Genomic DNA, 12,096 nt, shown 5'->3' with positions numbered 1-12,096 from the left:
GTCCTAATTGGGTGGAATTGGCAGTCTTATCACATATCAATTGGCTATAGATGTGAGGGTCTATTTCTGAACTCTCAATTCAATTCCATTGGTTAGTATATCTATCTTTACGCCATACCAGGCTATTTTGACAACTGTAGCTTTGTAATATCTTTACAGACAGGAAGTGTTAGTCCTCCAACCTTGCTCTTTTTCAAGATGATTTGGCTGTATGGTATCACTTACCCTTTCAAATAAATTTGATAATTGGCTTTTCCAATTCTGCAAAGAAGGCTATGGAATTTGATTGCATTGAGTCTGTAAATCAATTTGGGTAGAATTGACATCTTAACAATATTTAGTCTTCCAAAACATGAACATGAATGGCTTTCCATTTATTTAGGTCTTCTTTGATTTCTTTAAGCAGTGTTTTATAGTTTTCTGTGTACAGATCCTTTACATCCTTGCTTAAATTTCCTGGATAGTTGATTCTTTTGGTTGCTATTGTCAATGGATTTTTTCCCATGATGTGCTCCTCAGACTGCTCCTTACTAATATATAGAAACACTACTGACTTTTGCACATTGACCTTGTATCCTGCCACTTTACTGAACTTGTAAGTCTATTTCTTGTAGATTTTTCAGGACTTTCTACATATAGCATCATATCATCTGCAAACAGTGAAAGTTTTACATATTCCTTTCCAGTTTGGATGCCTTTTCTTTCTTTTGCTTGCCCAACTGCTCTTCCTAGAAAGTCTAACACAATGATGAATAACAGTGGTGAAATGGGCATCCTTGTCTTGTTCCAGATATCAGAGGGAAAACACTCTTTCACCATTGAGTACAATGTTAGCTGTGTTTTTTTTTTTTTTTTATATATGCTCTGAATGATATTGAGGAAGCTTCCTTCTATTCTTATCTTTCAAAGTGGTTTTATCAAGAAAAGATGCTGAGTTATGTCAAATGACTTTTCTGTGTCAATTATTATGATCACCTGTTTTTCCCCTTTGATTTGTTAATGTGGCATATTACATTTATTGATTTTCTTGTATTGAACCACTCTTGCATGCCTGGGATAAAACCCACTTGATCATGGTGTATAATTCTTTTGATATGTTGTTGGATTTCATTTGCAAGTATTTTGTTGAGAATTTTTGCATCTATAGTCATTAGAGAAATTAGTCTGTAATTTTCTTTTGTTGCTTTGAGATAAGGACAATGTTGCCTTCATAGAATGAGTCAGGTAGTCTTAACACCGCATTAGTTTTTTGGAAGAGTTTGAGCAGGATTGGTATTAATTCTTCTTGAAATAATTGGTAAAATTCACTTATGAAGCCTTCTGGTTCTGGGCTTTTCTTTGTTAGGAGGTTTTTGATGAATGATTCAATCTTTTTACTTGTAATTGGTCTGTTGAGGTCTTCTATTTTTTCTAGAGTCAGTGTATGTTGTTCATATGTTTCTAGAAAATTATCCATTTCATCTAGGTTGTCAAATTTGTCAGCATACAATTGTTCGTGGTATCCTCTTATGATCCTTTATTTCTGTGGGGTCAGTAGTGAGGCTCCCTTCTCATTTCTGATAATATTTATTTGCATCCACTCTCTTTTTTTCTTTGTCTGCCTTGCTAAGGGTTTGTCAAGTTTGTTGATCTTCTCAAATAGCCAACTTTTGGTTTTTTTGATTCTGTCTTATGTTTTTTAATTCTCAATTTCATTTATTTCTGTGCTATTCTTTGCTATCTCTTTCCTTCTGCTTGCTTTCAAATTAGTTTGCTGTTGTTTTTTATGGTTCCTCCTGGTGTGTGGTTACATCTTTTATTTTAGCTCTTTCTTCTTTTTTAATGTAGGCATTTAGGGCTACAAACTTCCCTCTCAGCCCTGCCTTCATTGCATCCCGTAAGTTTTGATATGTTGTATATTCATTTTCATTCATCTTGAGATATTTACTCATTTCTCTTACAATTTCTTCTTTGACCCACTGATTGTTTAAGAGTGTGTTTTTTAACTTTCATATATTTGTGTATTTTCTACTTCTCCACCTGTTATTGATTTCCAGCTTCATTCCATTATGACTAGAGAAAGTGCTTTGTATAATTTCAATCTTTTAAAATTTATTGAGATGTGTTTTGTGACTCAACATGTGGTCTATCCTGGAGAATGATTCATGATCACTTGAAAAGTATGGAGTATCCCTCTGTTATGGGGTGCAAAGTGCTGCATATGTCTGTTAGGTCTACTTCATTTATCATATTATTCAAATTCTCTGTTTCCTTATTGATCCCCTGTCTAGATGTTATATTTACTGATAAGAGTGGTGTATTGAAGTCTCCAACTATTATTATAGAGGCATCTATTTCTTCCTTCAGTTTTGTCAGTGTTTGCCTTGTGTATTTTGGGGCACCATGGTTAGGTGCATAATTATTTATGATTTTATTTCTTCTTGGTGGATTGCCCCTTTTTATTAATATATAGTGTCCTTCTTTGTCTCTTATAACAGTTTTGCATTTTAAGTGCTTTTTGTCTGATATTAGTATAGCTACCTCAGCTCTTTTTTGGTACTGTTTGTGTGGAATAGCTTTCCCAACCATTCACTTTCAACCTATTTGTGTCCTTGAGTGTAAAGTAAGTTCCTTGTAGACGGTATGTAGGTGAATCCTATTTTTTTATCCAATCTGACAATCTGTGTCTTCTGACTGGGGAGTTTAATCCATTAACATTCAAGTTTATCACTGTAAAGCCATTACATCGACCATTTTATCCTTTGGCTTGTCTATGTCATATCTTATCTTTTGTTTCTCTTTTTACTCTGAGATACCCTTACTGATAACCTTTATTTCTACACTCTCCTCCAAGCCTCTCTCTCCTGTCATTTCCTTTCAGTCTGTAGAAGTCCTTTTAGTAATTCTTGTAGGGCAGGTCTTTTGTTGACAAATTCTCTCAATTTTGAAGGACAGTTTTGACATATAAAGAATTTTTGACTGTCAGTTTTTCTCTTTTGGTACCTTACGTATGTCACACCACTACCTTCTCACCTCCATGGTTTCTGATGAGACATCAGGACTTAGTTTATTGAGGATACCTTGTATGAGCATCCATTTTCTTGCTGCCTTCAGAATTCTCTCTTTATCTTTTGCATTTGACATTCTGACTAGTATATGTCTTGAAGTAGGTCTATTAGTATTTATTCTGTTTGGTGCGCTTCTTGGACAAGTATATTTATGTCTTTCATATGAGTTGGGAAATTTTCAGCCATAATTTCCTCAAATATTCTTTCTGCCCCTTTTCCCTTCTCTTCTCCTTCTAGTACATCCATGACATGAATGTTTGTGTGCTTTGTGATGTCATTCAATTCCTTGAGATTATACTCATTTTTTTCTGTTCTTTTCTCTATCGGTGTTTCTGTCTTGTCTTCTGGTTCACTGGTCCTTTTTTCTGCCTATTCAAATCTGATTTTGTATGCCTCTAGTGTATTTTCAATCTCTTCTACTTTTCTTTTCATTTCTTTAAGTTATGTTTTTTTTTTGCTTGCTTTCAAACTCTTCTTTATGCTCACCTAGTGACTTCTTAATATCCTTATCTCTTTAGCCATATTTTCCTTCATCTCCTTGAATTAATTTAGGAGATTTGTTGGAACATTTGCCAGTTTGAATGTATTGTGTCCCCCAAAATGCCATTATCTTTGATGTAATCTTATGGGGGCAGAGGTATCAGTGTTGATTAGATTGTAATTCTTTGAGTGTTTCCATGGAGATGTGACCCATCCAACTGTAGGTGATAACTCTGATGAGATAATTTCCATGGAGGTGTGGCCCCGCCCATTCCGTGTAGGCCTTGATGACTGGAGCAATATATAAGCTCAGACAGAAGGAGCGAGTTTGCTACAGCCAAGAGGGACACTTTGAAGAATGCACAGAATTTGAGAGAGTAGCTGGAGATAGGAGTTTGAAGATGGCTGTTGAAAATAGACTCTTGCTCCAGAGAAGCTAAGAGAGGACAAACATCCCAAGAGAAACTAAGGGTGACATTGTGGAAAGAAGCTGAAGCCTAGAGAGGAACGTCCTGGGAGAAAGCCATTTTGAAACCAGAACTCCAGAGCAGACGCCAGACATGTGCCTTCCCAGCAACAGAGGTTTTCCAGACACCACTGGCCATCCTTCAGTGAAGGTACCCGATTGTTGATGCCTTACCTTGGGCACTTTATGGCCTTAAGACTTTAACTGTGTAACAAAATAAACCCCTTTATAAAAGCCAATCCATTTCTGGTATTTGCATCCCGGCAGCTTTAGCAAACTAGAATAGAACGTCTCTGATTAGTAGTCCAAATTCTGTGTCTTATCTGACTTTTTAATTTGTTCCTTTGACTGGGCCAAATATTCCTGTTTCTTAGTATGGCTTGTAAATTTTTGCTGATGCCTGGACATCTGATTTTTGATAAGTTTACTCTGATGGCCAGTTTCTCTCTCTTGCCTTGAGTTTTACTGTTGATTGGCTTTGAGTTAAGGCTCTTTTTGATGCTTGGTTCAATTTATTATAGATCTTTAGAATTACCCATGTTTAACTGATCAAAACAGGGTCAAGAGACCATGGAGGGGGCACAGAACAGTTCCAAAGACCCTGGGGAGGGGGTCAGGGAAAAGGTCAAAAAGCCTTTTTTTCCAGCTCCCTGAAGCTGTACTTTTCTGTCCTTTCCAGCAGACAGGACTCATTGGCAAACTATTTCCCACAGACCTAAGGAGGGTGTGTGGTTTTTCAGCCTCTGCAGATCCTACTTCAGGTGGGAACTGTATTAGTTAGGGTTCTCTAGGGAAGCAGAATCAACTAAAGATATCTGAATGTAAGATTTTATAAAAGTGTCTCATGCAATTGTGGGGGTGCATAAGTCCAAATTCTGTAGGGCAGGCAGCAAACTGGCAACTCCAATGATGTTTGATGAACTCCTCAGGCAATGAACTGGCAACTTTGACGAACTCCTCAGGAACGCTTTGCTGGTCAGCCAAAGAAGTGAAGGTCCTCTGTCTCACTTAAAAGTCTTCAACTGATTGGATTAAATCCAGCTGATTGAATTCTCTCATTGTGGAAGACATGCCCTTCATTGATGTAATCAGTTACAGCTGCAGCCAATTGACTGATGATTTAATCAACCAGCCACAAACATACTTGCAGTAACAGTTAGGCCCATGCTTGCTTGACCAGACACCTGGACACCATCACCTGTCCAAGGTGACACATGAACCTAACCATCACAGCATGTTAACCTGACATCACAGGGGCTAGGTTGAAACAATGTCCATGGGGGAAACTTTTGGGGCAGGCCATGCTTGGCACTCAGCTTTGCCCCTCCATCTCTGTTCCCAAGGAGGAAGGCCTCCAGGTCCCTCTCCATCTACAACAATCATTTGCAGACCATACTGAGGCTGCTTGCCTTGAGGGTGGGGAATGGGGTCCGGCCACTGCCACCATGTAATACACTAATTGAATTTTTTGCTGCAGCTTCTCAGTCTCCCTGTCCCACTCTTTCCTGGATGCCGTACAGTGCTCCCCTGGCCTTTGGAGCTCCAGAACCATTGTTTCAGTTTCTGTCTGTCCACTAAGTACTTTTGGATGAGGTGTGTGTCCTGTAGCTCCCGACTCTGCCATTTCCCCATGTAGTTCCCTAAATGCATTTTTTTTTTTAAGAGTGCCTACCAGCTTGGAAAAGGATCAAGAATAAGTCATAAAACCTTTAGCATTCTACCTTAAGAGAAATAGCTAGAAAGTGGCTGGCTCCCTTTCTGCTAAAAGTGCCTCACTGTAGCTTGCCTCTTTGCCTTGAGGTTGTTGTTACTCTCTTCTTCGGGCTAGTTTTTCTTCCTTTGGATGCCTAGACAATACTCCTGTATCACTGTATTGTCACTGATATCAACCTGAGCATGCCCTTCGGCTGCTTTCGCTGAGTTGAGAAGGGTTTCTCTACCTTCATCATTACCTCTTTTGTAGGAAGCCTCCAATTTGGAAGCCTCATCTTATGGATTTGTTTAAAAATGTTCAATATTAAAACATTTTCATTTTACTTACTCTCAGTCTAATCCTGCCCTGTTTTAGAATTAGCATTCTAAAATGCTAATTCCGTTGGAAACAGAGTTAGTAGACTATATAAGAACATTCTACATTTTCCTTGTCTATATGCTACTGGAGTTCTTAGACTTGTAGTTCTCAAACATCAGTGGAAAAGACTTACTTGGGAAATGATTCTTCAAAAGGCAGATTCTTTGGAGCCAGCACCAGAGGCTTTGACTCAATATGCCTCATTCCAAAAAATCTGCATTTTCACCAAGCTCCAAGGTGATATTACATCAGGTGGCCCTTGGATCACGAGTTGCAAAGTGGCCTTAGCCAGACCTATCTCCTCCTTTCCTCTCCCCTGAGGGTAATTTACATGTCATCTGTTTCCCCCACCAGGAGGTTAAAGAGTGGCCTCATTCCTCATTGGTTAAATGTTTCAGAAAGTCTAACTGGGAGTCCTGTAAAAAATAAAACCTGAGAGGCGGAGCAAGATGGCGGACTGGTGAGCTGTATGTTTTAGTTACTCCTCCAGGAAAGTAAGTAGAAAGCCAGGAACTGCGTGGACTGGACACCACAGAGCAATCTTACTTTGGGCATACTTCATACATCACTCATGAAAACGTGGAACTGCTGAGATCAGCGAAATCTGTAAGTTTTTGTGGCCAGGGGACCCGCGCCCCTCCCTGCCAGGCTCAGTCCCGTGGGAGGAGGGGCTGTCAGCTCCGGGAAGGAGAAGGGAGAACTGCAGTGGCAGCCCTTATCGGAAACTCATTCTACTGATCCAAACTCCAACCATAAATAGACGGAGACCAGACACCAGAGAATCTGAGAGCAGCCAGCCCAGCAGAGAGGAGACAGGCATAGAAAAAAACAACACGAAAAACTCCGAAATAAAAGCGGAAGATTTTTGGAGTTCTGGTGAACACAGAAAGGGGAAGGGCAGAGCTCAGGCCCTGAGGCTCATATGCAAATCCGGAAGAAAAGCTGATCTCTCTGCCCTGTGGATCTTTCCTTAATGGCCCTAATTGCTTTGTCTCTTAGCATTTCAATAACCCATTAGATCTCTGAGGAGGGCCCTTTTTTTAAAATCCTTTTTTCTTTTTCTAAAACAATTACTCTAAGAAGCCCAATACAGAAAGCTTCAAAGACTTGCAATTTGGGCAGGTCAAGACAAGAGCAGAACTAAGAGAGCTCTGAGACAAAAGGCAATAATCCAGTGGCTGAGAAAATTCACTAAACACCACAACTTCCCAAGAAAAGGGGGGTGTCTGCTCACAGCCATCATCCTGGTGGACAGGAAACACTCTTGCCCATCGCCAGCCCCATGGCCCAGAGCTGCCCCAGACAACCCAGTGTGACGGAAGCGCTTCAAATAACAGGCACACACCACAAAACTGGGCGTGGACATTAGCCTTCCTTGCAACCTCAGCTGATTGTCCCAGAGTTGGGAAGGTAGAGCAGTGTAAATTAACAAAGCCCATTCAGCCATCATTTCAGCAGACTGGGAGCCTCCCTACACAGCCCAGCAGCCCAGAACCGCCCTGGGGGGATGGCACTCACCTGTGACATAGCACAGTCATCCTTCAACAGAGGACCAGGGGGTGCACAGCCTGGAAGAGGGGCCCACTTGCAAGTCTCAGGAGCCATACGCCAATACCAAGGACTTGTGGGTCAGAGGCAGAGACAAACTGTGGCAGGACTGAACTGAAGGATTAGACTATTGCAGCAGCTTTAAAACTCTAGGATCACCAGGGAGATTTGATTGTTAGAGCCAACCCCCTCCCTGACTGCCCAGAAACACGCCCCATATACAGGGCGGGCAACACCAACTACACACGCAAGCTTGGTACACCAATTGGACTCCACAAGACTCACTCCCCCACTCACCAAAAAGGCTAAGCAGGGGAGAACTGGCTTGTGGAGAACAGGTGGCTCGTGGACGCCACCTGCTGGTTAGTTAGAGAAAGTGTACTCCACGAAGCTGTAGATCTGATAAATTAGAGATAAGGACTTCAATTGGTCTACAAATCCTAAAAGAACCCTATCAAGTTCAGCAAATGCCAAGAGGCCAAAAACAACAGAAAATTATAAAGCATATGAAGAAACCAGATGATATGGATAACTCAAGCCCAAGCACCCAAATCAAAAGACCAGAAGAGACACAGCACCTAGAGCAGCTACTCAAAGAACTAAAGATGAACAATGAGACCATAGTTCGGGATACAAAGGATATCAAGAAGACCCTAGAAGAGCATAAAGAAGACATTGCAAGACTAAATAAAAAAATGGATGATCTCATGGAAATTAAAGAAACTGTTGACCAAATTAAAAAGATTCTGGACACTCATAGTACAAGACTAGAGGAAGTTGAACAACGAATCAGTGACCTGGAAGATGACAGAATGGAAAATGAAAGCATAAAAGAAATAATGGGGAAAAAAATTGAAAAAATTGAAATGGACCTCAGGGATATGATAGATAATATGAAATGTCCGAATATAAGACCCATTGGTGTTCCAGAAGGGGAAGAAAAGGGTAAAGGTCTAGGAAGAGTATTCAAAGAAATTGTTGGGGAAAGCTTCCCAAATCTTCTAAACAACATAAATACACAAATCATAAATGCTCAGCGAACTCCAAATAGAATAAATCCAAATAAAACCACTCCGAGACATATTCTGATCACACCGTCAAACACGGAAGAGAAGGAGCAAGTTCTGAAAGCAGCAAGAGAAAAGCAATTCACCACATACAAAGGAAACAGCATAAGACTAAGTAGTGACTACTCAGCAGCCACCATGGAGGCGAGAAGGCAGTGGCACGATATATTTAAAATTCTGAGTGAGAAAAATTTCCAGCCAAGAATACTATATCCAGCAAAGCTCTCCTTCAAATTTGAGGGAGAGCTTAAATTTTTCACAGACAAACAAATGCTGAGAGAATTTGCTAACAAGAGACCTGCCCTACTGGAGATACTAAAGGGAGCCCTACAGACAGAGAAACAAAGAAAGGACAGAGAGACTTGGAGAAAGGTTCAGTACTAAAGAGATTCAGTATGGGTACAATAAAGAATATTAATAGAGAGAGGGGAAAAATATGGCAAACATAAACCAAAGGATAAGATGGCTGATTCAAGAAATGCCTTCACGGTTATAACGTTGAATGTAAATGGATTAAACTCCCAAATTAAAAGTTATAGATTCGCAGAATGGATCAAAGAAAATGAACCATCAATATGTTGCATACAAGAGACTCATCTTAGACACAGGGACACAAAGAAACTGAAAGTGAAAGGATGGAAAAAAATATTTCATGCAAGCTACAGCCAAAAGAAAGCAGGTGTAGCAATATTAATCTCAGATAAAATAGACCTTAAATGCAGGGATGTTTTGAGAGACAAAGAAGGCCACTACATACTAATAAAAGGGGCAATTCAACAAGAAGAAATAACAATCATAAATGTCTATGCACCCAATCAAGGTGCCACAAAATACATGAGAGAAACACTGGCAAAACTAAAGGAAGCAATTGATGTTTCCACAATAATTGTGGGAGACTTCAACACATCACTCTCTCCTATAGACAGATCAACCAGACAGAAGACCAATAAGGAAATTGAAAACCTAAACAATCTGATAAATGAATTAGATTTAACAGACATATACAGGACATTACATCCCAAATCACCAGGATACACATACTTTTCTAGTGCTCATGGATCTTTCTCCAGAATAGATCATATGCTGGGACATAAAACAAGCCTCAATAAATTTAAAAAGATTGAAATTATTCAAAGCACATTCTCTGACCACAATGGAATACAATTAGAAGTCAATAACCATCAGAGACTTAGAAAATTCACAAATACCTGGAGGTTAATCAACACACTGCTAAACAATCAGTGGGTTAACGAAGAAATAGCAAGAGAAATTGCTAAATATATAGAGACGAATGAAAATGAGAACACAACATACCAAAACCTATGGGATGCAGCAAAAGCAGTGCTGAGGCGGAAATTTATAGCACTAAATGCATATATTAAAAAGGAAGAAAGAGCCAAAATCAAAGAACTAATGGATCAACTGAAGAAGCTAGAAAATGAACAGCAAACCAATCCTAAACCAAGTACAAGAAAAGAAATAACAAGGATTAAAGCAGAAATAAATGACATAGAGAACAAACAAACAATAGAGAGGATAAATATCACCAAAAGTTGGTTCTTTGAGAAGATCAACAAGATTGACAAGCCCCTAGCTAGACTGACAAAATTAAAAAGAGAGAAGACCCATATAAACAAAATAATGAATGAAAAAGGTGACATAACTGCAGAACCTGAAGAAATTAAAAAAATTATAAGAAGATACTATGAACAACTGTATGGCAACAAACTGGATAATGTAGAAGAAATGGACAATTTCCTGGAAACATATGAACAACCTAGACTGACCAGAGGAGAAATAGAAGACCTCAACCAACCCATCACAAGCAAAGAGATCCAATCAGTCATCAAAAATCTTCCCACAAATAAATGCCCAGGGCCAGATGGCTTCACAGGGGAATTCTTCCAAACTTTCCAGAAAGAACTGACACCAATCTTACTCAAACTCTTTCAAAACATTGAAGAAAATGGAACACTACCTAACTCATTTTATGAAGTTAACATCAATCTAATACCAAAACCAGGCAAAGATGCTACAAAAAAGGAAAACTACCGGCCAATCTCCCTAATGAATATAGATGCAAAAATCCTCAACAAAATACTTGCAAATTGAATCCAAAGACACATTAAAAACATCATACACCATGACCAAGTGGGGTTCATTCCAGGCATGCAAGGATGGTTCAACATAAGAAAATCAATCAATGTATTACAACACATTAACAAGTCAAAAGGGAAAAATCAACTGATCATCTCAATAGATGCTGAAAAAGCATTTGACAAAATCCAACATCCATTTTTGATAAAAACACTTCAAAAGGTAGAAATTGTAGGAAACTTCCTCAACATGATAAAGAGCATATATGAAAAACCCACAGCCAGCATAGTACTCAATGGCGAGAGACTGAAAGCCTTCCCTCTAAGATCAGGAACAAGACAAGGATGCCCGCTGTCACCGCTGTTATTCAACATTGTGTTGGAAGTGCTAGCCAGGGCAATCCGGCAAGACAAAGAAATAAAAGGCATCCAAATTGGAAAAGAAGAAGTAAAACTGTCATTGTTTGTAGATGATATGATCTTATATCTAGAAAACCCTGAGAAATCGACGACACAGCTACTAGAGCTAATAAACAAATTTAGCAAAGTAGCGGGATACAAGATTAATGCACATAAGTCAGTAATGTTTCTATATGCTAGAAATGAACAAACTGAAGAGACACTCAAGAAAAAGATACCATTTTCAATAGCAACTAAAAAAATCAAGTACCTAGGAATAAACTTAACCAAAGATGTAAAGACCTATACAAAGAAAACTACATAACTCTACTAAAAGAAATAGAAGGGGACCTTAAAAGATGGAAAAATATTCCATGTTCATGGATAGGAAGACTAAATGTCATTAAGATGTCAATTCTACCCAAACTCATCTACAGATTCAATGCAATCCCAATCAAAATTCCAGCAACCTACTTTGCAGACTTGGAAAAGCTAGTTATGAAATTTATTTGGAAAGGGAAGATGCCTCGAATTGCTAAAGACACTCTAAAAAAGAAAAACGAAGTGGGAGGACTTACACTCCCTGACTTTGAAGCTTATTATAAAGCCACAGTTGCCAAAACAGCATGGTACTGGCACAAAGATAGACATATAGATCAATGGAATCAAATTGAGAATTCAGAGATCGACCCTCAGATCTATGGCTGACTGATCTTTGATAAGGCCCCCAAAGTCACTGAACTGAGTCATAATGGTCTTTTCAACAAATGGGGCTGGGAGAGTTGGATATCCATATCCAAAAGAATGAAAGAGGACCCCTACCTCACCCCCTACACAAAAATTAACTCAAAATGGACCAAAGATCTCAATATAAAAGAAAGTACCATAAAACTCCTAGAAGATAATGTAGGAAAACATCTTC

Source organism: Choloepus didactylus, chromosome 24 (genome assembly GCF_015220235.1).
Source record: "Choloepus didactylus isolate mChoDid1 chromosome 24, mChoDid1.pri, whole genome shotgun sequence".
Classification (NCBI taxonomy): domain Eukaryota; kingdom Metazoa; phylum Chordata; class Mammalia; order Pilosa; family Megalonychidae; genus Choloepus; species Choloepus didactylus.
The sequence above is the reverse complement of the archived record's forward strand: the minus strand, read 5'-3'. Positions refer to the sequence as shown.